At 38.8% G+C, this 25012-nt stretch overlaps 1 long non-coding RNA gene across 1 annotated transcript in view; it reads right to left on the bottom strand.

Moving 5' to 3' along the window:
* Nucleotides 2677-25012, bottom strand: part of LOC100518120 — a 52474-nt gene continuing 30138 nt past the window's right edge. Inside the window, exon 2 of the long non-coding RNA XR_001303421.2 lies at nucleotides 2677-3032. This is a non-coding gene — a long non-coding RNA (uncharacterized LOC100518120). The remainder of the gene's footprint in view (nucleotides 3033-25012) is intronic.

The following is a 25012-nucleotide window of genomic DNA, read 5'->3' as shown; positions in this document are numbered from 1 at the left end:
TGAGAGATTGGGAGTCAACAGGCAAAAAGAGAGTCCACCAAAACAAAGTAGAGCAATAGGTAAAAGTGAAAGTCATGAAAAAGAAGACACACCCAGGCACTGAATCCTGCCTCGTCAGTCTGCTGATATGCTGTGATTTCTAGTTGATCAACTAACTAGTCAATACAATCATGTATTGTACACAATAGATACTACAAGTTTCTAAGGAAGGAGAGATTATTATGGACCGAAGTCATCAGAAAGTTTTCAGAGGAGAGGTAGAATTTAACAAGGAACTTGAAGAAACAGGGGGAAAAAATGCATAGAAGGAGAAAATAATTAAAATGCTTCCAATATGAAGGAGAGTGTGAGCCCAGATGGAAAGAACAGAAATGTCTCTGGGAGTACTGGGCAGACCAGATTTACTAGCATCAAAGATTGAGTGGAAAGCAGTGAAGACATGTCTGGAAAGGTAAATTAGGTTGAGACAGAGGATAATTAATAAAAGATTTCTGAACTTGAAATTGTAAGTTCAAGAAGTGTGCAACCTGGTGACCCATGAGCTGGAACTGAACTGCTGATAAAATCCCTTCCTTCCTTCGTTCCTTCCTTCCCTTCCATAGGATTTTTAAAAACTGGATTGGAATGCAGTAGGCTGGGCATGCATTATCCTGTTTATCATAGTTTCCACAACTTTGTTTGTTTGTTTGTTTAGGGCTACACCTGCAACATAAGGAAGTTCCCAGGCTAGGGGTCCAATTGGAGTTACAGCTGCCACCTATGCCACAGCCATAGTGATACAGGAACTGAGCTACTTCTTCAAACTACACCACAGCTCATGGCAACACTGTATCCTTAACCTACTGAGAGAGGCCAGGGATCAAAATTGTATCCTCACGGATACTAGTTGCTTTCGTTACCATAAGCCACGATAGGAACTCCTCCACCATTTTTTAAAAACTCTTTTTATTTTGAAATTATTTGAAAGTTATGTAAAAATTTTAGGAACAATAAAAAACTTTTGTATATACACACATACAGAGACATCTTTTTTTGAAATCATTTGAGAGGGCATTGAAATGGCCTTTATTTCCTAATAATTCAATATGTACTTCCTAATAACACAGGTATTCTCCTATAAAACCACTGTATGATGATCAAATTCAGAAAATCTAGAATCAATATAATAACATTACTTATTATTCTGTCTATATTCAAATTTTATGTCCCCTATATAATTTTTTCCTCTAATTCAGGATCCAAACCAAAATCTCTAATTGTTAGTTGTCATGACTCTTTAGTTTTTAGCCTTTTGTGACCTTGACATTTTTGGAGAACAAAGGCCAGTTTTTAGAATGTCCTTCAGTTTTCAAAAAATATTTCTTCATGGTTAAATTCAGATTATGCATCTTGGATAGAAATACTACTTGAGTGATGTTTTGCTCTTTTCTCGTATGTATATCAAGAAGCACATGTGTGGTGACATTAACCTTGTCCCATTGTGTGTCCTATTGCTGGTGATATTACCCTTGGTCACTTGATTAAAATGATGTCTGTGTGGTTTCACCACAGTAAACTTAATCATTGCTTCTCTTCGTATTGATAAGTGATTGTGGGGAGATGTTTTGAAATTATGTAAGTATCCTATTCCTCATTCAACTTTCACCAAATAGGTTTACCATCTATTGATGATTCATGAGCAGGTTATTTCTCTGCTTTAAAAACTCTGAGTGAGTAGTTCCCCCTGTGGCACAGTGGGTTAAGAATCTGACTGCAGTGGCTTGCGTTGCTATGTAGGTGCTGGTTTGAACCCCAGTCCCAGGGCAGTGGGTTAAAAGATCCAGTATTGCTGCAGCTGTGATTCAATCCCTGGCCCAGGAATTTATATTTGCCTTGTGTACAGCCATAAAAAAAAAAAAAATCCAAATGGGGGCAATATTCTTTGGAAATTTCTATGTAAACAATCATGTCGTTTTAAAATAAATATTTAAATCAAATCAATGAGTATTTTATTCATTTCTAACACCAAAACTTTTATTTATATTTCTTGATCTACTACTTGCTAGGACCTCAAGGACAATGTTAAACAGAAGGCATAGGAACAAATTCCCTTGTTTGGTTTGGACCTTAGAGAGAAAGCATTCTGTCTGTTCAATGCATGATTTTAGTAGCTGTTCCTATACATTCCTACTTTTCTGAGTGTTTCTTAATCATAAGTAGACATCAGATTTTCAAATTTTATGCATCTATTGAGAAGACCATGTTTTCCCCCTTTATTCTATTAAAGATGGCAAATTATTTGTTGATTATTATTAGATCAACCTTACCTTCCAGAGATAAAGCTCAGTTGGCATTGATATATTTTTCATTTAATGTATTTCTTGATTCAGGTTTCTAATGTTTTCTTAGGGATGTTAGCACATATGTTCATGAGGGATATTTACCTAGTACTTGCAATAAATATACTTTGTTATTCATATCACAGTTTCGTTGACATCAAAAAACTAGATATGAAATGTTCCTTCCTCCTTCATTTTAGGAAGTATTTGTGTGGAATGGCTTTATTCCATTAATAAATATTATCGAGTTCACTTGTAAAGCCATCTGAGCCAAGGATTTTCTTTGGGAGAAAAATTTTGATAACCAAGTCAATTTCTGGTTTAGTCATCTATTGCTGCATAATAAAACACACAACCATTTAGAGGATTAAAACAATAACAATTTTTATTTCTCAAATTTTTGTGAAATGTCCGATTTTGTCCAGGTTCACTCGCAGAGTTGAGCTAGGAGTCCCACGCTGGCTTCACTCTCAAGTGTGTCAGTTGGTTCTGGCTGATGGTTCAGCCTTTTCCTTCACATTTTCTTTCATCCTAGGAAGTCTCAGAAGACTGTTCCAAAAGATTAAATATGGAAGCCACATGATGTGATATTCTGTATTCTCTGGTATTCTCCTGGACCTCAGAAGTTACATGCATCACTTCTGCCACATATTATTGATCAAAGTAAGTCATGGGGCCATCCCAGATTCAGGATCTGGAGAAGAGATTCTGCTTCTGAATGGAAAGAACAAAAGAAAATTCAGAATATAAAGAGTTATTGCAGCTAGCTTTGCAAATAATCTACCACAATCAATTAAGTCTAGAGTAATTAATATCCCTTCCACATGCTAAGTATACTTAACTCTTCCTTCAGACCTCCAGATTTCATCCAGTCAGAGTATCAGGCTTAAAGTCCATGACCTCATCATATAAAAAAAAATTTTTTTTTTTTTTGGCTTTTTAGGGTTGCATCTGAGGATATGAAAGTTCCCAGGCTAGAGGTCGAATCAGAGCCACAGTTACAGCTGCTGGCCTATACCACAGCAACACAGCATCATACAAATCTTGTCCAGATATTGATAAAGTGCTTTGAACACAGTGTGTCAAGTGTAGCTTCTCCAGTACTACTCCTCTTCATGAAGGGACCTGTGAGCTAAAGTGACATTATCTCCTTCCATACATACAGATATAATGTTGAAAGAGGGGTAGGATATTGGCTATGGATACCCCATTAAAAAGTCAAAGGAAAGGAAACTCATGGAACTACTTGTGTGTAGCAATTCTCTCCTCTAACCCTGTACATGTTAATTCTACCTTCTAGAGAAGTAGAGAATGATCCTTGATTAGGGCTCAGTGCTAATAGGTGAGAGGAGTTTACGAAGCCATAGTTGTCATCTCTTGCTCTTCCTCTCTGGGTGTTGGTACTGTACTCTTCATATCTTTCTTTTTTCATAGGAAATGGCTATGTTTATAGCTGAGTAACTTTTTCAGTGTACTTTCAACCTGAGGAAAGTTAGTGTCCCAGAGATTTCTTTCATTTTCCATTGTCTTTGACCCTTCTTAATACAATTGAATTGCCCTTCCTTAACAACTTTTTGGGTTTTCTATGCATCAGGTTCTAGTTCATTCCACAAGATAAAATCCATTCCCACAATCAGTTTTCAAACAGGCTTCCTTCTGCTTGGAGCAGTATGTCACAATGATGCCTTTGGGATTTTTAGATGCTCTTTTGCTCAGCTGAGATAGTACAGAAGCATCACCTTAAATCTTTCAAAGGATGATTTAAAAGATCATTGGACAACTACAAATGTAATAAATTCATTGAGTAATTTAAAAAGGGGGTTTTACACTCTTGCTGTTGATTTTATCTATGTCCTGGGGCCATTTCTTACTTTGAGAAACTTACACTAGTGAGAGAGACTGGAAATGTGGAAACATTTTATTTTCTAACCTAATGTATCCTGGGTCCATGTTTCCTCTGAATTGTTTGGAAACTATTACTGCTCTAGACTGTTTCTCTTTTCTCATACCTTATACAACTTTTTTTTTTTTTTAATGGTACTTTCAGGAGTTCCCATTGTGGCTCAGTGGGTAATGAACTTGACTAGTATCCATGAGGATGTAGGTTCGATCTTTGCCTCACTCAGTGGGTTAAGGATCCCGCATTGACATGGGCTGTGGTGTAGGTCACAGATGTGGCTTGGATCCCACATTGTGGCTGTGGTGTAGGCTGGCAGCTGCAGCTCTGATTGGACCCCTAGCTTGGGAATTTCCATATGTCACAGGTGAAGCTGTAAAAAGCAAAATAAATAAATAAATATATAAATTGTACTTTCAAACTTCTGCTTGGGAAACTTCTTAAACTTGCTTTGTTACACTCATTTTCTTACACAAAATATAGAATGAATCTTGTCCATGACTGTGGACCACCACTGTCTCAAATAGTGTTTCTGAGTGAGTTTTAAAAGGCTATCTCTTCTTGAAGACATTTGCTGACAAATACACATCTCTATGATATCTACAAATGTGAATGGCAGCCTCTGAAGTTGTACAGTGCAAAATCTAACTACGCCATTGGTTTTGCATTATTCCATTCTTAAAACCTCTGATGGCTTCTTCCCTTCACAGTTAGAAAGCAATAGAATCAAAAGTCTTTTGTATGCAGAATATATAAATAATTCCCACAAACTAATAATGTAATGAGCAAAAACATGGCTAGACTTTCTACAAAAAAAGTATATGAAAATAGCCAATAAGTACATGTATGAAAGTATCCAACATCAGGAGTTCCCACTGTGGTGCAGTGAGTTAGGAATCCCACTGCAGCAGCTTGGTTCACTGTGAAGGCACAGGTTCAATTCCTGGTCCTGCACAGTGGGTTAAATGATCTGGCATTGCCACAAGAGCAGTGTAGGTCACAAATGCAGCTCAGATTCAATCACTGGCTTGGAACTTCCATATGCTGCAGGTGTGGCCATAAAATATAGGAAAAAAAGTATTTAACATCATTAGATGCTAGAGAAATGCACATTAAAACTCCAATGAGATAGTTCTATGAACCCTCTAAAATGGCTAAATGAAAAAGGCTGACAATAACAAATGTTGGAGAGGCTATGGAAGATCCAGAATTCTCATGTTCCTGAAGGGAATAAAGAAAAATACAACTGTTTTAGAAAGCTGTTTAGGGGAGGGAGTGGGAGGGACTGGGCTTGGGGTAAATAGATGAAGAATGTTGCCTTCGGGATGTATTAGCAATGGGATCCTGCTTTGTAGCACTGGGAACTCTGTCTAGTCAATTATGATGGAACACGTAATGTGAGAAAAAAGAATGCATACATGTATGTATAACTGGGTCACCATGCTGTGCAGTAGAAAAAATATATATAAATAAATAAAAATTAAAAAAAAGAAAGCTGTTTAGCAATTTTGTTTTATTTAAAGTCAAAAATACACTTACCCTATGACCTAGCAATTCCACATTTAAATATTTACCCAAGAGAAAAGGATAGATGTGTCAGCACAATGACTTGTGTGCAATAACAGACAGAAACTTGGAATCATTCAAATAAATATTAATGAAAATAGATAAATAATTGTTGAATTTTAAACACTGGAATGCCAATTAATTAGAAGTAAAAAAAAAAGACTAATAACAACATGCAAAAACATGGATACATTTCAAGAAAACATATTGAGCAAACAAAGCCTTACTGACAGAATATACACTCTATGATTCCATGTGTATGAAATTGTAGAAGGGTGAAACTAGTCCATGACAGAAAAAGATTAGATTGTATGCTTCAGGAGGCAAGGTGGTGATTGACTAGAAGTGGATGTGAAGTAACATTCAGGGGTAAAGGAAATAGTCTATGTCATGTCTGAGATGGGATTACATGGGTAAATATAATTATCAAAATTTATCAAACCTAAAACCTAATTTATCCACCTAAGATCTCTGCATTTAACTGGATATAAGTTTCACCTTAATTTAAAAAGAATCAGTGCCTGGGCCCAGTACAATCCTTCTGCTGGCTGCCTCTCTGATCTCATATCCTACTACCCTACTTCTAACTCACAGTGCCCCAGGCACCATGCCCTGGTTGTTCCTCAAACCCACCAAATGCACTCACCCATTCCCTGCACTTGTTCTTCTCAGGATAACTTCATGGCTTACTTCCTTGTTACCTTCAGGTTTCTGCTCACCTGTCATCAGGTGAGAGATTACTGACTACTCTCTCAGAAATTATATCTGTTCCTAGACTTATTCTGATGCTCTACAACTTTATTTTTCTTCTAAAATGCCTGATGCTATATTAGTATCAGGCTATATTAATAACTTGTTTATTTTCTTCTCAGACTATAATGCAAGTTTAATGACAGGGGGATTTTTGGTTTTTGTTCATCACTGTATCCTGAGTACTTAAAACGTCTGGCACAGAATAGGCTCTCAGTAAATACCTGTTGAATGAATGAATGGTTGGATGAATGAATGAATACCTCAGCAGCTTTTCCTGGAAATATATTATCTTCTCATCTAAACATTGCCAAGAGACATTTCCCCATTGCTCTAAAATATTTTCCTGTAAGGCTGCATCTTTTCTCTGTTTGCAAGTGCCTCCCTTGCCTGTAGCACCTAGGTTTAAACTTTTTTCTTGTTATAAAGTTGCTCCTTTAGCTCATGTTTCAGACTATAATTTTGATGGTTGACTCTGTCCTTCCAGGCAGATATAGGTCACACATATGCAATTCAAGACCTTGGGCTGGAGTTCCCCTCATGGCTCAGCAGTAACAAATCTGACTAGTATCCATGAAGATGTGAGTTCAGTCCCTGGGCTCAGTGGGCTGAGGATCTGGCATTGCAGTAAGCTGTGATGTAGGTCAAAGAAGTGGCTCAGATCTTGTGTTGCTGTGGCTGTGGTGTAGGCTTGCAGCTACAGCCTCAATTCGACCCCTGGCCTGGGGATGCCATATGCTTTGGGTGTGGCCCTAAAATGGTTTAAAAAAAAAAAGACAATGGGCCCTGTCTTCTCTCATTATCCTAATTCCAATTCAGCTGTGTGTCTAGACTCAGATCATTTAGCTGACGATCCATTTGTTTGGCAAATCAAAGTAACTAAAATGATCGGACTTACCAGGCTTTAATAAGGCCATTCAATCCTTATATGTTCTATTTAAGACAGAAAACACTGACACAAACATTCATGTACAAAAATCAGCTTAAAATATTTGAAATAAAAAAGAATCCAATATTTTCACTGGAGATGGAGGATTGGCCAGTGGATATAAGTGATGGAGAACTTTGGTTCTGTAGGTACAAATAATCATTATTAAGGACATAAATGTCTGCATAAGTACAGTACTTATATTAAATATAGTATGCTCAAGATGAATTATTCATAAAGTATTCATCTCAAACATCAAAGACTACTTCACATTTTGTAGTGAGCTCTGGGATCAAGAAAGTGGGACACTGAATTGAATCTCTTCATTATGTAAAGAGATCCTTCTTGAAAAATAATAACTTTTCCTTAAAGGTGTTAGATTCCGGCTTTATAGATGAGTTCTATAAAAGTTTTGACCTAAACATCTAAGTCAGTGGCTCCACAAAGACAAACAGATAATGGAGCAAACATGGCATATTGTTTAAATATATCAGAAAAAAAAATGAACATTTTGATTATTTCATGACGTAAATACATTCTGTGCACTGTCAAAATGAAGTAGTTATAGTAATGGATAACACTAGTGAATACTCTGTTCAACTTAACCAACATTTCCTGAGCATGTGTTAAGCATCAGGCAGAATATTATAGATACAAAATGAACCAGATGGTGTTCCTTGTGCTTAAAAGTCACACAGGTGGAAAGAAGTTGTGAAATAAGGCAGAGACATACTAAATGAGTATTATACTTGAAGTCAAACTTTGAAACACAACGTAATCAAATCTAGCATATCATCAGAAAAACACAAAGGCAGGTTCTATTTGAATGTTTCAACTGAGTCTTAAAAGATGTTTAAGGCATTCCCACAGTGGCACAGTGGATTAACAATCCGACTACAGTGGCTTGGGTTGCTGTGGAGGTGTGGGTTCAATCCCCAACCCGGTAAAGTGGGTTAAAGGATCTGGCATTGCTGCAGCTGTGGTGTAGATCACAGCTGTGGCTCAAATTCAGTCCCTGGCCTGGAGACTTCCATATGATGTGGATGCAGCCATTAAAAAAAAAAAAAAAAAAAAAAAAGTTTAAGACTTGGGACAAGCAGAGAATTTCAGGCAGAAGAGACATCATCATGAAATAAGGTGCGCAGGCAGGAAATTGCATGCACATTGGTGGGATGGTAGTAGCCTACTGTGATAAGAACTTAGAACTGGAGGAAGATGCAATGAGATATAAGGTTGAAAAATTATGGAGAAAAAAGTTGACCAGAAGGGCTGAGGAGTTCAGTCTTTATCACATTTTTCTTAGGAAACCACTAAAGTTTTCTGAGGGCAGTAGTGACATGGTCTTCTGTGTAAAAAAATGTTACCACCATAAAGGAGTGTTAGTTGGACTGTGGGAACAAAGAATAGAGTCTCTGCAGTTAGCTATAGATCACTATGAATGGTGATAGTTCTACTATGTACAACCAAAAAGTCTATGCTCAAGACAGTAGACACACACACACACACACACACACACACGATTGTCTGGAAGAGAATCAGCAAAGCTGGGAAGCAGAATATTACAAAAGTTAAAGACCTGGGTCTTAGAATCAGACAAAAGCCTGGCTGTATAACTGTATAACTTTTCTTAAGATACTTAAACTCTTTAATATAAAATGGAGTTAAAAGAGTTACTTTACAGTTTTGTTAAGCTATAAATTTAATAACTGATGTGAAGAATTGAAGTATACAGTAGCTAGGAGCTAATATTCTTACTATTGCCATTTTCACTCCTGTTGCCGATCTGAGATCTATCCTGAGTCCTTGAGTAATTTGGTAATAACATTTACCAGAAGGAACTTGAGGTCTACAGTCAAGAAGATAAAGCCCATGCTCTCCATGACAATTGGTTTTGCAGTTTTAACAAAATAAGTTCCATAGACAGAACCCAGAATCCTCAAGTCTGTTCCAAGTTTCATTCCCAGAAATTACTTCAATGAGTAAACACTGTCTAACTCACTTGCAGCTTCACCATGTACCTACTAACTTATTATGCTGCTCTTGCCCAGGAATGATCATCAAAGCATTTAACACAGCAAAGTTTATCAAACATATTGTTCCCTAACTGCTTGAAGTTTATCCTGTAACAGCTTCTATGACTCATGGAGAAAGCAAGCTACAAGGATTACAAGCGATTTTTCAAACCTTTTAAAAAACAGAATTTAAAAAACAACTTTAGTGGAAACAATATTTACGATAAGCAAAAATTATAATAATAATAATAAAGCAAATTAAAGAACTCAGAAAAGACAACGGATGCAATTTGCCCTCAACTCTGGTTGTTGATTCACCACATGCTTGGTGCTAAATAGAGAGTAAATAACAGAAAATATTCACTGAAAACAGTAATCCATAGGATAAAGACTGAAGAATCACAGATCTCAGCATAACAGAGAATCATCCAGAGGGTTTAATTAATCAGAAGGCCTTCATTATTGCAACTCATCTATGGCAAGTCCAACGACATGGACATTGAAGTTGGCTTTGTCCCAGGCCTCACTATCACTGGATAAGGCCTGGGTCCATAAGAGACATCTAGAGCTCTATGTCTCAACCATCTCCCTCTTTTCATACCCCATAGAAGCATATAGATCTTTGATTCCTTTACTTCTCCCTGACTCCCCTATTATTTAAATACGTAGGGTATGAGGAAATACAGGAGGGAGATGATCTGAGAAATAAGACCTTAGATGACCTTACTGAATGTACTCTGCTGAATAGACTTCCTCAAAATAGCAACAATGAAAACAGTGTTATCCCCTAAGAAATCCCGAAACACACCATAAATTTTGTAGCTTTAAAACTGTTTCAGGGGAGTTCCCGTCGTGGCGCAGTGGTTAACGAATCCAACTAGGAACCATGAGGTTGCGGGTTCGGTCCCTGCCCTTTCTCATTGGGTTAACGATCTGGCGTTGCCGTGAGCTGTGGTGTAGGTTGCAGACGCGGCTCGGATCCTGCGTTGCTGTGGCTCTGGCTTAGGCTGGGGGCTACAGCTCCGATTCGACCCCTAGCCTGGGAACCTACCTATGCCGTGGGAGCGGCCCAAAGAAATAGCAAAAAGACAAAAAAAAAAAAAAAAAAAAAAATCTGTTTCAGGGAAGTTCCTTTCTTGGCTTAGTGATTAACAAACCCAACTAGTATCCAGGAGGATGTGGGTTCCATCCCTGGTCTCGCTCAGTGGGTTAAGGATCTGGTATTGCTGTGAGCTGTGGTGTAGTTTGCAGACACAGTTCGGAGCTGGCAATGCTGTGGCTGTGGTGTAGGCTGGCAGCTACAGCTCCTATTCAACCCCTAACCTAGGAACCTCCATATGCCAAGAGTGCGGCCCTAAAAAGACAAAACAAAACAAAAAAATCTCTTTCAGGGAGTTCTCATGTGGCTCAGCAGTAATGCACCAAACTAGTATCTGTGAGGATGTGGGTCCGAACTCTGACCTCTCTCAGTAGGTTAAGTATCTGGTGCTGCCATGAGCTGTGGTGTAGGTTGCAGATGTGTTTTGGATTCTGCGTTGCTATGGCTGTGGTGTAGGCTGGCAGCTGCAGCTCCAATTCGACCGCTAGCCTGGGAATTTTCATATGCCACACACGAGGCCCTAAAAAGTAAAAACAAACAAAAACACTTTCAATATCTTTCTTCAGAAATAATGTATGATCTTGCATGTTTCTCCCCCCTCCATCCTCTCTGATAGTCTCATGTGTACCATGAATGCTATTCACCCATCTTCCTATTGACTTCCATCCATACCCTATACAAGTTCTCTAGCCCAGAATTCTCTCTTTCCTCATGATAACTTTATGAATAATTCTTTTTAAGTTTCACAAAGTTCCCATCTCTTCCAAGAAGACTTCACAGTTATCTTTTTCTTTTTAAATATTTCTAAGATTTTTGCTTCTAACAAGTTAGCACTGACATCACTTTGCTTTCAAAAATATCTGATTCTCCAAGTATTATAAAATCCTAGAAATCAGTAACCACAATTTTCATATTGTTACATTTCCTGAAATGCCTAGCATAATGTTTACTGCATCAGTACTGAAAATGCAAGAGCAAGTCCTAGCCTTTACCACTTACTACCCATGGAAATTTAAGTATATTATTTTATGGATGAAGAATCCATAAAAATGAGTATAATAATAGTAGCTACTTCAAAGAGGTTCTATGAGGACTTACTAATGGCGTGTGTTCAATACACGATAGCTTGTGTTGGATAAATCATAGCTTAAACAACTTCTGTGTTCTGTATGGTTGAGGTAATTATTTTCTCCAGATAACTCATTCAAATTATGTCCTCAATTTGGCCTGCAATTAAAAGCAGAAGATCCATCTGTGAGAAAGAGTACCTAAGCACTTAATGACAACTCTAATCTGCAGGAAGAACAGCTCTTCTTAAGGTGATATATTGTTACCAAACCCACTTGTCTCTATGAGCAATTTACTCTGCAATGAGTATAGTATTACCTGCTGATTCCCCTGGGATTTATTGCAATGATAAATTTTCCAAGCACTGGAAAAATCTTCTCAAAAGACATTAAATAGTTATCTGATAATTTAAAGAAAACATTTGATGGAAAAATGTGAGTTTTGCTCTATTCAAATGAATTGAAGTTTCAGGACTCCCCCCAGCCCTTCAATATAGTGCCATTCTTAGGTCATATCTTTTTAACTATATTGCCTGCGACATGTTTATTTATTTATTTGCTACGTGTGTGTGTGTGTGTGCTTTTTAGGGCCATACATGAGGCATATGGAAGTTCCCAGGCTATGGGTTGAGTCAGAACTACAGCTGCCAGCTTATGCCGCAGCCACAGCAACACAGGATCCAAGCTGTGTTTGCAACCTACACCACAGCTCATGGCAACACCGGATCCGTGACCCAATGAGTGAGGCCAGAGATCGAAATCATACCCTCATGGAAACTAGTTGGGTTTGTTTCTGCTGCGCCACAACAGGAACTCCAGTGAGTTTACATTTAAGATCAATTTAATATGTAATCAGTAACTATTAAGATCAACCATCAGGCAAACCTATTCAATGAAATTGCATTTGTGTCTACATAACATTTCAAACCATCTATATACCTTTTTAGTTATGGAAATTATACTGTATATTGCAATTGGATTGGATAGAAGTTTATATATACATATATAAATCTTGCATTATAAAGAATATATATTTAATATATATATTCAGTTGTTCCTACTCTATCACTAACTTGCTCTATAACATTGAGCGTTTCTCATTTTTCTGCACTATGTCTCTGCTTTGTCCATGCAAAAGGAAAGATTTGAATCTCTGGAATTATAAGTTTATAAAAACAAGGAAACAGAATGAAAAGTCCATTAAATACAATAGGCTTATCCCTAGAGGCACTCACAGAGATGTGGGCAGGGTGATCCTGGTGCTCAGCTTTCCAGATTTCACTTTTTTCCTACCCACATAATCTCCTTAGTACAGAGAAAAACAGAGATGAAAACCACCTTCTTTATTAGATCTGGGTGAGGCCAACAGGCACCCAAAACATGTAGAGAGTCAGCTCTGCCTTGGCTTTAATATGGTTAGGGAGTGTTACTGGACCTTAACCTCTAATTTTTTAATGAACTGATTACCAGGCCCAGGGATCAAAGCCTCCTGTTGTTTATCTTTACTCTTTTAGTTTAATGACTTCTGACACTCTGTCAGATTGTCCTAAAGACCCAGATGCAGTTTTGATTGCCATTCAAGATGAGATAGACAGTAGACAACTCACAGGCTCTGTAATGTGCTACTATGAACCTAAGGGGGGGGGGGCAGATGGAGAACAGCATCTTCCTTGTCTAAAAGGATTATCCCTAATCCTTATTTACCCTAAGGAACCTGAGACTCAGAGACAAACTGATTTACTTGTTCTGGGCACTGGTCAAGCAGGGAAGCAGAGTTTCCTCAAAGCATTTTCCTGGAGAACACTGCTTGAAAAACACATATCTTTTATTTCTCTTCCCACTGATGCTCCTCTTGGAATCCTAGGAACTAATAATCTTTCCTCTCTTTAGGATTATAACAAGTATAGAGAGAGAAAAGATGGAAAGAAGCAGCTTTATTGATGGCTGCTCAATTAAACACAAAATACAGAACTTTTTGATAAGTTGGATTTGAAACTGTGGCCAGGATCTTGGGCCAAGCTAGGACCGTTTTAACACTTCACCTCAAATGTAGACATTGGCATGAGCGGAAAGAGTAGGGTTTGATTAATTTATCCAAATGGCAAGGAAGAACCAGGAAAATGGTCCGCCTTCAACAAGTGGAGGACTATCTGCCCCTGTTTGTCTGATTCATGATGGGAGGAAGAGTTTGAGAAATGTGTGTCCCCTCTTATAAAACAAGGGACAGAAAATTCAAGAGGGATGGAGAATGAGAAAAGTACTCATGTTGCAATTCCATATATTAATCATACTGCAAGTGAAGTTACCCTATTGGGCATGAGGTTCGAATTTCAAATCACCTACACTTGTTCCCTGAGTAGAAACAAAAATGGGTGGAAAGAAACAGAAGTGTCTACTACAATCATGTGCTTTATGGGGAGCAGAGTAAAAGTGTCTCTTCTATGGTAACATAAGAAAGGAAGAATCTATTCCTCCTTCTGGAAGTTTTTACTTTAGGTCTTTGTTTCTTTCCTGTACTATGGCATGAAGCCTCTTAGTTTGCTTCTCATGATTCTTCTTTGTTTGTTTGTTTGTTTAGGGCCACATTCAGCAAATTCCCAGGCCAGGAGTTGAATCAGAGCTGCAGCTGCTGGTCTAAAATACAGCCACAGCAATGCCAGATCTGAGCTTTGTCTGTGACCTACACCACAGCTCATGGCCAGGCTGGATCATTAACCCACTGAGTGGGGCCAGGGATTGAACCAAATCCTTATGGATACTAGTCGGGTTTGTTACCACTGGGCCACAAGGGGAACTCCATGATGCTTTTTTGTTTGTTTGTTTTGTTTCTTTTTTTCTTTTTTTTTTTTTTTTTGTCTTTTTGCTTTTTCTTGGGCCACTCTCACGGCATATGGAGGTTCCCAGGCTAGGGGTCCAATCAGAGCTGTAGCCTTGGCCTACGCCAGAGCCACAGCAACGCGGGATCCGAGGCGCGTCTGCAACCTACACCACAGCTCAGGGCAACGCCGGATCGTCAACCCACTGAGCAAGGGCAGGGGCCGAACCTGCAACCTCATGGTTCCTAGTCGGATTCGTTAACCACTGCGCCACGACGGGAACTCCAATGATGCTTTTATTTTATGTTTCTCACAGCATGAAGGAGGGTCTTCTCTTCAGGATATTAAATAATACCTCCAACTTTCTACCAAGATTTCAATATTTCCTTGAGAAAGTCACTCACTCTTCCTGTGCCTCAGTTTCCTTTAAATGGGGAATGATGGTGATTGTGTTGCCAAAATTCAGCCTATGTCCACCAGGGTATAATACAAACACCAAGAAAGAGTTTTGGGTGAAGTGGAAAGGAGTAGTTTTTATTGTTTTACCAGGCAAAGGAGGCCACAGAAAGCTAAAGCCAAAATGAAACTGACAGCACTAATGGCCTGAACCTAGCCAGAACCCACATGCCGGAACTGGAACACAGACAAAACCCAGACTGGGACTTGAACCCATGGTTTTAAATTAGAATCATTCACCCTGTGTCTGGACTCACTGAGGTTCAGGTTCTTTATGTCTCCGCACAGAAGGAATTCAGCAGGAGACAACGTGATAGGCAAGAAATAGATTTACTAAGATAGGACACTTGTGAGAGATGCAAGCAGGCAGGCACAGAAGCTCTGCCCCAAGGATCCAATGGGCTACAGTTTTATCTTCCAAGGGAAGTAGGGGTTGGAAAAGATTGCCTCTTCCTTTCTGGGAGTGGTAGCTCCTCCTTGGTATCCTGTAAGGTGTGTATTCAAATCAGCAGGAGGGCAGTCCTCAAACTCCTGCTCTTGGTCTGAATCTGAATGCAGGCCTCATCCCATCCCCCACCCAATGACCTGAGGCACCTCCACTAGTCAAGCAAGCCTGCCTTGTTCTGATGGCTTTTTTGAGCAATTTATTAACTTATAGTGATCTCCCAAAGTCCCCTAAATTTCCCTCTTTATCTATGGTTGCTTATTGGAACTTCTACAACTACCTGTGCCTGCTCCATCCCTCTCATAGATTGTGCCCTCCTATGGGAGGGGATAGGAAGGGGTCTTATAGTTTGGGAAAACAGGGGCCACAGATAAGAATCAGGGTAGATGCAAGCTTTCATTCTTCCTCAAAGCAGGTGTTTGGTAGCCCCGGGACCGGTTCTGGTGGTACTGAGGGTATCAGACCATAAATTTATTTCTGGAATCAAGAATCGTTCACCAAATAGTTAATATCTTCCATTTGTTGGAAGTTTTAGTTCTGAAGAAGAGCTCAAAAATAGTGTTATGTATATTCCTCGAAGAGGTACCAGGACCCTGCCCCAAGGCTGCATGATTGTATCTTGACTGCTCCTCCCCTCTCTCTGCATCCTCACACTTCCCGGATTAGTAAAGGTTTGAACCTGCCCTTTGGAACTCAGGGAAGGTCATGGAAGCTAAATAAGCCTCTTTTCTATAAACAAGAAATGGGGGAACCAACACAGAAAGGCTTTTTGTGCCCTGGAGCCCCACAGGGTCTTGCTGGGTTTCATTTGCTTTGCAAGTTTTTTGTGAAGGTTAAATGAGTTGATATCATACATAACTAATAAGTGCTAGTTATTAGTCTCTTCATTATATTTGTCTTCTGCTGTTTTCTTAGCTACACCTGGTTCAGTCCATGGTATTCCAAACAGTGGGTACAATATTGCTGCACTCCCTAGAGAAACATGGGCTTGAGCCTGGAAGTACTTAGCTCATTCATTAATTTTAACACCAACCTATAGACCTCGGCTGGCCCAGGACACAAGACCCCAAAGATGTGCATTGGGTTCTCCAATTGAGTCTCAAGTCTCTCTGCAAACATGGCTTAGGCCATAGTGTTGCAGAGCTAACTACTGATCATCTGGAACAGATGCACTAAGATAGCAGAATTAGAGACTGAAATCGTGGATTGAATCTTTTGGAAACAGTCACTACAGCCATGAAATTGTCATCAACTGAGTGCAAAAAACAAAGCCAAAGGAAAATATGCAAAGAATATCTATATTTAGGGCAATGGCCTTTAAGGGTCTATGTGTTTTAAACCAAACATGAATATGGTCTCAAGTGTTCCCACAGCTAACTTAAGAGGTGACGAGGGTGAACCATTATAATGTCAAGATAAAATGGTTTGTCCAAAGTCACACAGTGAGTTGCGTGGCTACAAATAGAACCCAGGTTTCCTAAACCCCTGCCAAAGTCAGGTGTGGTAGAACGGGAGGATGTCTTGCTGTGGCTGACACAAAGGTGAACTTTCAAGTTTTGGTCTTTGGAGAGGAAATGCCTTTCCCTGCTCACCTCACTACTTTTAAGCTCTTGGCAGAAAGACCCTGAAAACATAGAAAATATTATTAGTGTTAGAAAAGTGCCAATCTCAGCTAAGCTCTGTTGAGTCAGTAATTCAACATAAGAGGATTGGTAGAGAGGGTAAGAATAAATAACTTCTAAGGTTCTCTGAGCATTTAAATTTATGATCTATAAAACTCCATCCATAAAAGGGAAAAAAATTTGGACATGTAAAATTACAGGCAAGTTCCACCCAAGGCTTAGTCATTAGCAAGGGAGTTTTTCATAAATATAAGGGGGGGGTTATATCTGGGTTTTTAAGTGTTTCAAATATTGCAGATCCTTACTAAGTGAAAGGCAGTATGCAAAGAACTTGATAGGTACTTGCTTTTACCTTATTAAGCTTAGAATCTAGAGAAAAAATTCAACCCTGAAAGTTGCTTAGTGATACAATTCAGATTTTTTTTTTCTTTTTCCTTTTTTCCTCAAGTTACATTTATGTAAGACAATAGAACATATGCCAGAGGAACCTAATCCTCTGTCATGCCTATTAAACATTGTAGCTAATATATTCCTTAACAAATTCTTTATGAAGAATGTTGGTTTCTCAGTGGAGCTAAAGTACATATAAGGATCTTTAGCAAGCAAGAGATATTTTGTCTTTAAGGAGTTTACTAACATATCAAAAATGTTTTGCTTGTCATTTTTTTAAGCAATAAAACTACAATGAGAAAAATATGAAAAAGAAAAAGAGTCACCCCTTAATCCCGCCACTCTAACACTCTCTAGTCGCATTTAATTTCTTTTGTTCATCTCTCCTTTTCTGGTGGATTCTTAAATATATTGGGACCTGGGAGTTGATCTTTGAACTTTTCATCTTTTCTTTTTTCTCTTTTTTTTTTTTGTCTTTTGTCTTTTTAGGGCCACACCCATGGCATATGGAGGTTCCCAGGCTAGGGGTCGAATTGGAGCTGTGCCGGCCTACACCACAGCCACAGCAACGCAGATCCAAGCCTCATTGGCAACCTACACCACAGCTCACGACAACACCAGGTCCTTAACCCACTAACTGAGTGAGGTCAGGGATCGAACCCGCAACCTCACGGTTCTTAGTTGGATTTGTTTCTGCTGCGCTACGACCAGAACTCCCTGAGCTTTTCATCTTTTCTATCTTAACTTTCTCCAAAAAGACCTCACCTAATCTCTTGGTTTTATGTGCTATCTGCATACTGATGACACCTAAATTTCTAATTCCAGGAGTTCCCATTGTGGCTCAGCGGCCTAAGGACCTGATGACTCTGTGAGGATGCAGTTTCAATCTCTGGCCTTGCTCAGTGGGTTAGGGATCTGGCACTGCCACAAGCTGCAGTTGCGGTCATAGATGCAGCTTGGATCCAGTGCTGCTGTGGCTGTGACACAGGCCACAGCTGCAGCTCCAATTCAAGCCCTAGGCTGGGAACTTCCATATGCAGCAGATGTGGCCATAAAAAGACAAAAATATACATATAATTCCAGCCTTGTTTTTCAGCCATTCGTTTATAGTTCTCCCTCCTTACCCTCTGGCAACCATTAATATGTGCTCCAACTCTTTAATTTGGTCATTTTGAGAATGTTATTTTAATGATATCATATAGTATGAAATGTTTTGAAATTAGCTTTTTTAAAAAAATTCAGCACTAGTCCTTTGAAACCCATTCAAGTTGTTACGTATATCAATTGTCCATTCATTTTCACATTATGTATGTACCACAGTTTCTTTAAACGCTTTCCCATTGAAATATATTTGAATTGTTTATAATTTTTAGCTATTACAAATAAAACTTACAAATAATGTTCTATGAACATTCATATACATTTTTGTGTAGACATACATTTTCATTTCTTTGGGATAAACCCCCAGGAATATGATGGCTCGGTTGTATATTAAAAATGTATTTAGTTTTCTAAGAAACTACCAGATTATTTTCCAGGGTAGCTCTATCATTTTACATTCCCATCAGCAATGTATGAGATCCAATTCCTCCACAGCCTTTCCTACACTTGGTAATGTCTGTCTGTTTGACTATAGTCATTCTAACTCAGTATATAGAGGTATCTCATTGTCAGGTTCTCATTTCCTTAATGATTAATGATGTTGAAAATTTTTTTATGCTTTTATTCGCCATTTTTATACTCCTCTTGATGAAATGTCTTCTCGTGTCTTTTGCCCATTTTCTAATTGTATTTTTTGGGGTAGTTCTTTATATGTACTAAGTAAGTCTTTTGTCAAATATGCGGTTTGCAAATATTTTCTTTCTGTCTGTAACTTGTCTTTTCATTCTCTTTTCAGAGAATTTTGCAGATTAAGAGTTAAAAATCTTACTCAACTGTATTTATTCTAGTATTTCTCAATTGATTTTTACGATGATTGCCTTTTTTGCCCATGGTTAGTATCTTAAGATTACTAGTATCTGAAACACAAATTTAGAAATGCCATATCAACCATTTTCTTACTTCCACCTCCAAGTATATCTATCTGATGCACCCAATTCTCTCAGGGCCCTACGTTCTACTAGGGACAAGGAACTAATCTGAAAATCAAATTTATGGCAGCAAGTTGGTGTAAGAATGCACCATGTCCCCAGTGTATTCTGTCAGAGGTTCTCTAGAGGCAAACTTAAACAAGAAATATCTGGGGAGTTCCCGTTGTGGCTCAGTGGGTTGCAAACCTGACTAGTATCCATGAGGATGCAGGTTCAATCCCTGGCCTCGCTCAGTGGGTTAAGGATCCAGTGTTGCTGTGAACTATGGTATAGGCAGCAGACACGGCTTGGATTCCATGTGGCTGTGGCTGTGGTGTAGCTGCAGCTCCAATTTGACCCTTAGCCTAGGAAGTTCCATATGCTATAGGTGTGGCCCTAAAAAGCAAAAAAAAAAAAAAAAAAAAAAAAAAAAAAAGAAAGAGGAGAAGAAGGAGAGGGAGAAAGAGGATAAGGAGGAGAAGAGAAAGAAGAAGAGATTTGGAAGGTAGGATTTTTTTTTTTTTGTCTTTTTAGGGCCATACTCGTGGCATATGGAGGTTCCCAGGCTAGGAGTCAAATCAGAACTATAGATGCTGGCCACAGCCACAGCTACAGCAATGCCAGATCCAAGCAGCATCTGCAACCTGCACCAAAGCTCACAGCAACGCTGGATCCTTAACCCACTGAATGAGGCCAGGGATCGAACCTGCATCCTCATGGATACTAGTAAGATTCATTTCTGCTGAGTCACGATGGGAATTCTGAAGGTAGGAATTTTAGTCTCCATGTAAGCTGGTTGGAAAAAGACTTCAGTTTGCTAAAAGAGAAACACTAGCTATGGGTTCTAATCCTAGATTTGCCGCTAATTGTTAACTTTGAATAAGCTACTCCATTCTGGGCCTGAGTTTCCTCATTTGTAAAAATGAAAAGGCAAATTTAATATTCCATAATAGTAAATCACACCAATATACCAGCCGATTGCAAATACGAATCTCATCTGTGTTGGAGGTGTTGTACAATTCTACTTGGAAGCTCTTAAAGAGGGATGATTTGAGCATTGGGTGTATTTAAATAACCCCTAAAACCCCTCTGGGGTAAGTTTTTCCATAGCACTTTTCTAGTAAGAACGCAAGGTGTTTTCACTCTGTTTCTTCTAGGATCAAAGTGTTGAAGAAATCCCATGTCAAGATACTCTGAAATCTACACACTGGTTCCCTGATGTTTTATTTCTAATCTAAACCAACAATGAAAATAAATAATCAGGAATAAATTAGGACAGAATGAAACCATCTTCCCTAAAGTTAAATGGAGCCTGAGGGTAGGGAGGGTACAGGAATGAGAGAAGAGGAAGAGGAAGTTAATGAAAAGGTTAGGATGATGATTAATAAGCCAGTGGCAGTTACACATCTATCCCACAAAAAAGAGTAATATCAGTGTACAATTAATTGCAACAGCATCTTTGCTTAGAAGGAATTTTACACAAAAAAGTACATCACCTAGGCAATTTGGAAATGCTTCAAAAGGGGCTTTTTTCCCCAACCTGCCATCCAAAGACAGAGGAACAAAGAACGCTGTACACACGTGGAGCAAAAAGAAGGGTGGAAGTGACTGTCAGTCTAACAATGTTGATATCCTGGTGCTGGGGGAGAGAGGGGCAGCAATGTGAGTGCAAGAGACAGGTACACAGAAGTCTAAGAAAACAGACAGTGAGGGTTGATAGGGAAGTGCAGCATCACAAAATCATGCGGATATTTAGAAAACTCATTGGTTAATGGATCAGTAAAAGTTTAGCAATCTCAGACCTGAAAGGATTTGGAAAGTAATGTTGCCAGCCACCTCTCCCTTTTTCCTGTGCTCAAATTTCTTTTCAATACCATCTCCCATTCATTCTTCCATTTACTCAGCATTTATTTTTTAGAATTCCTACTATGGGCCAAATACTACCATTGATCCTGAAAACAATGACATTATTAACGCACAATCCTTTCCATCAAGGAGCTGTCATTCTAAACCATTCCAGTCTAGATTAGACAACAAAAGAAATAGTTGCAAAATAATGTGATGTGCTTTTTCAGCGGTATCTACTGGAGGCTCTTGAAAGCAAAAAGGAAGAATGCTTATTTCTGCCTGGGTGAGTGGGAAGCTCACAGGATGGAGATTTGTGGTTTAGGAGGGTAGGATTAGAAAAGGCTTCTTAGGATTATTTAAATCTAGAATTTCCCTTGGGTATCTAACAGCACTAGTTTTGTTCTCTCTGAGGTATTCTTATAACCTCCCTAGGGTGCTAGATAATGCTTGTGTATTTGGCTATTTTCATTTTCACATGATTTTCCCACGAAGATTTTGTTGTTTCCTCTTTCAGACATGACCCACGACCTCAGGCTGGCCTCATTAACTCATCCATATGGCACCTTAAAAGACAGTCCTCCCTAGGGAGATGCATGCATTGGGATTGCTGGTCCCTAGTTACTGCATTCCCACCAGCCCTGGTCCTTTCTGCAGAGCTAAGATGCAAGCAACTTGCAATCCACGTTGAGGGAAATATTTATGCTTACAGCCAGTTTGGCTTCTTCCAAAGTCGTGTGGTTTGAATCTGTCCATAGAAGAATTAAGAGATGCTTTTGAATGTTATTAGAGAAGAAACCCAGTTAGTTTCTCAGGATATTCATCTGGGAAATTTTCAGCAAGAATGCATTTCAGATGGTCTCAAAAAAAAAAAAAAAACTTGAAAAATTAATGTCCTTTACAGAAGTTAGTTGTGGGTGGGTGGGAGAGAGATATAAATCTGGAGTAAATCGAGATGGCTTAGTAATGGCAAAGCCCTTTCACTTCTGAATCTTTGTCTTTCTACAATGACATTTGCAATCCTAATGCCATTACACAGAGGCAGGAAAATGTAGCTATATTTACATGAGATTTAGCAAAGTTAAAAGCCCTCATCTGCTAAAAGTTTCTCTCTCCACTGGCCCTCTCTACAGTTTAACCTGATACATTTCTCCTTTAGGTGTACACATCTTGAGTTATTTGACCCAAACTCACAACCTTACATTTAGAAGGAGAATACTGAAATATGCATTTAACTACATGTAAAATCATTAGCACAATACTATGCATGGAGCCAGAGTGTACTGTTCTTACTAAATAATGACGATAGTTTATTCCTTCATTTGCTGAATTAAATATCTGAACTTCCAGTTTATTTCCAGTATTGTGCTTAAAAGATAAACTAAGACACAGTTTCAGCCTTAAAGCTCTCAGAGCCCCCGAGGAAAGAGAGCTCTATAAAATGATGACTGCAATACACTGCAGCAAGTAATGATAATGCAGGGAACCACAAGTATGATGGAAGAACATTGGCAGAGCTAGAGACAGGGAGGGGTGTGTGATAACTGACTCCTAGAAGTCAGTAGGAATTGCTGTTTTGTGGTTCCTGGGAGTTGCAGAAGTTCTTCATCACTGGGAGAATTACAGGCTGGAAAGAAAAAGACAACAGGGCATCAGCAAATCCAGAGTGGCCAGCAGGACGGCAGAGGCTTGTTTGAGATGAGTGCATTTGGGGCAGGAGTCCTGAGCACTGGATACTCAGGTAAGAGACTGACCCTATCTCTGCAGCAAAGACACCTAGATAAATGGTAGGGAATCAAATTCCAAAAGAACACTGAAGTCATCCTCTGGTTGTTTTAAAGTATCCCTACGTTCCATTCTCCTCAGAAAGCAGTGATGAATCACCAAGTACAGATTATTTCCATTCCCACCTTTGTATTTCATCAACACATACCTGTGAGGATCTACATGAATGGGAGCTAATTTTTTTTTTTAGTAATTATCATTTATTTATCAATATTATTATAATACTTTATCATAACATTATCATAAGGTTTTAAAATTATAATTTATTAAATATACTTTTTCCAAACAATAAATCAGTGAGTTTGGAATTACTAACATCCTTTTTTATGTTATATGAAGACCGAAGCTTAAAAAAGTTAAAGTAAATTGTCTGAGATAATATAACTGAAACAGGAATTCAGATCCAAAGCCTGTGTGTGTGTGTGTGTGTGTGTGTGTGTGTGTGTATGTGTGTGTGTTTGTGTGTGTATTTTCCATGATGCCATAATACTTCACAAGTTTTGGAATCAGGCCTATTTGGATTTAAGTTAATAAAAATATTTTTTTTCTTGTCCTTGTGTGATTTTTATTTTTATTTACCTTTATTTTATTAATAAGGTCTTTGGATGGTGTGTTTTATTATGAATCCTATATAAATATTTGCCTTGTTCATTTGCCTATTTTGACTTGCTTGAGAAAGTGTTCATAGTTTATTGAAATTATTGCCGGTACTCCAAAATGCAAAGTTCTAGTCAGTTCAACACTTCCACTGGGCAAATACCATGTTTTCAAAACCAGTGAATACTTTAGATATCCCTCTTGCCCTGATTCATGGTTTTTAACATGTATTTAACATGTGGTTTAATTCCTTTACATGATACATACTACACTTTCACATATTAACAAGCCACATAGTTGCCATTTTTAAAAAATTATAACAGTATAGTTGATTTATAATGTTCCTTCAGTTTCTGCTGTACAGCAAAGTGACACAGCCGCCTTCACACCTCAGTTTTTTGTTTTTTGTTTTTCCAGTCAAGTTCTTACCCAAACAACTGGATACATTTCCTGTGCTGTACAGCAGGACTCCTTTTTTAATGGTTGTGTGTTTCACCCATTTCCATATTATCAGAAGCAGAGGATCCAAGGGCAGAAGAGATGAAGCAGTCTGGTTCTGAGCCCTGAGTAGGAGAACTTCTGTGATCCCAAGTCCTTGAATGGAATTTTTTGAGGCCATCAGAATACTGTCCAATACTAGACTATTAATACCATGAAGCCAGGAGTATTCCCAGTTATGTTCAAAGATGTACCCTCAGGAAATCCACAGATACTTCACAAGTATGTTAAATGACCGAGTGACCATTAAATACTGAAGGAAACCCAAGAATGCAGAAGACAGATTTTGATGTCGATGTGTGCACCTGGTTGGTTACAAATTGGAGGCCACCAATTCAGATGTGAAGTAAATTTACCTTTTCTGTTTAACAACTCAGCCTAAACTGAATTTCAAGCCTCTCTTCTGGTAGTGTGGCAGAAACTTTATGTTTCTTTTCCTTTTCCCAGTTTGTGTCTAAGATTTGATGAGAGCTTCCATAGGCCAAGCCCCAGCGGCAAGGATGCCGTGTGGATCTCATTTATCTATCTATGCACATTAGTCATCACTGCGGTGACCTTTGATCCTCTCTCTGCAGCTCCTCCAGAAGTGGAGCCCAGTCTGCCCCTTCTTTCTTGAGCATAAAGTCGCAGGAATCCTTGCCCTACTTTTGCCATTTCTTAAAGACAATCTTTGGACCTCTCTGCATCCACACCCTCTCTGAGGTCTTGTCATCTTTCCTAGGCTCGGTCTGCAGTACTGGATCCATCCTCTGTTTCTTAGAGCACCACAGCCCTCATATGGACTATGCCAGAGAGGAAAGGTACAGGTCCATACCCACAGAACTTTTTTCTCATCAATTCCCCTGCATAACT

The sequence above is a fragment of the Sus scrofa genome, chromosome 4 (assembly GCF_000003025.6).
Source record: "Sus scrofa isolate TJ Tabasco breed Duroc chromosome 4, Sscrofa11.1, whole genome shotgun sequence".
NCBI classification, from domain to species: Eukaryota; Metazoa; Chordata; class Mammalia; order Artiodactyla; family Suidae; genus Sus; species Sus scrofa.
The sequence above is the reverse complement of the archived record's forward strand: the minus strand, read 5'-3'. Positions and strand labels throughout refer to the sequence as shown.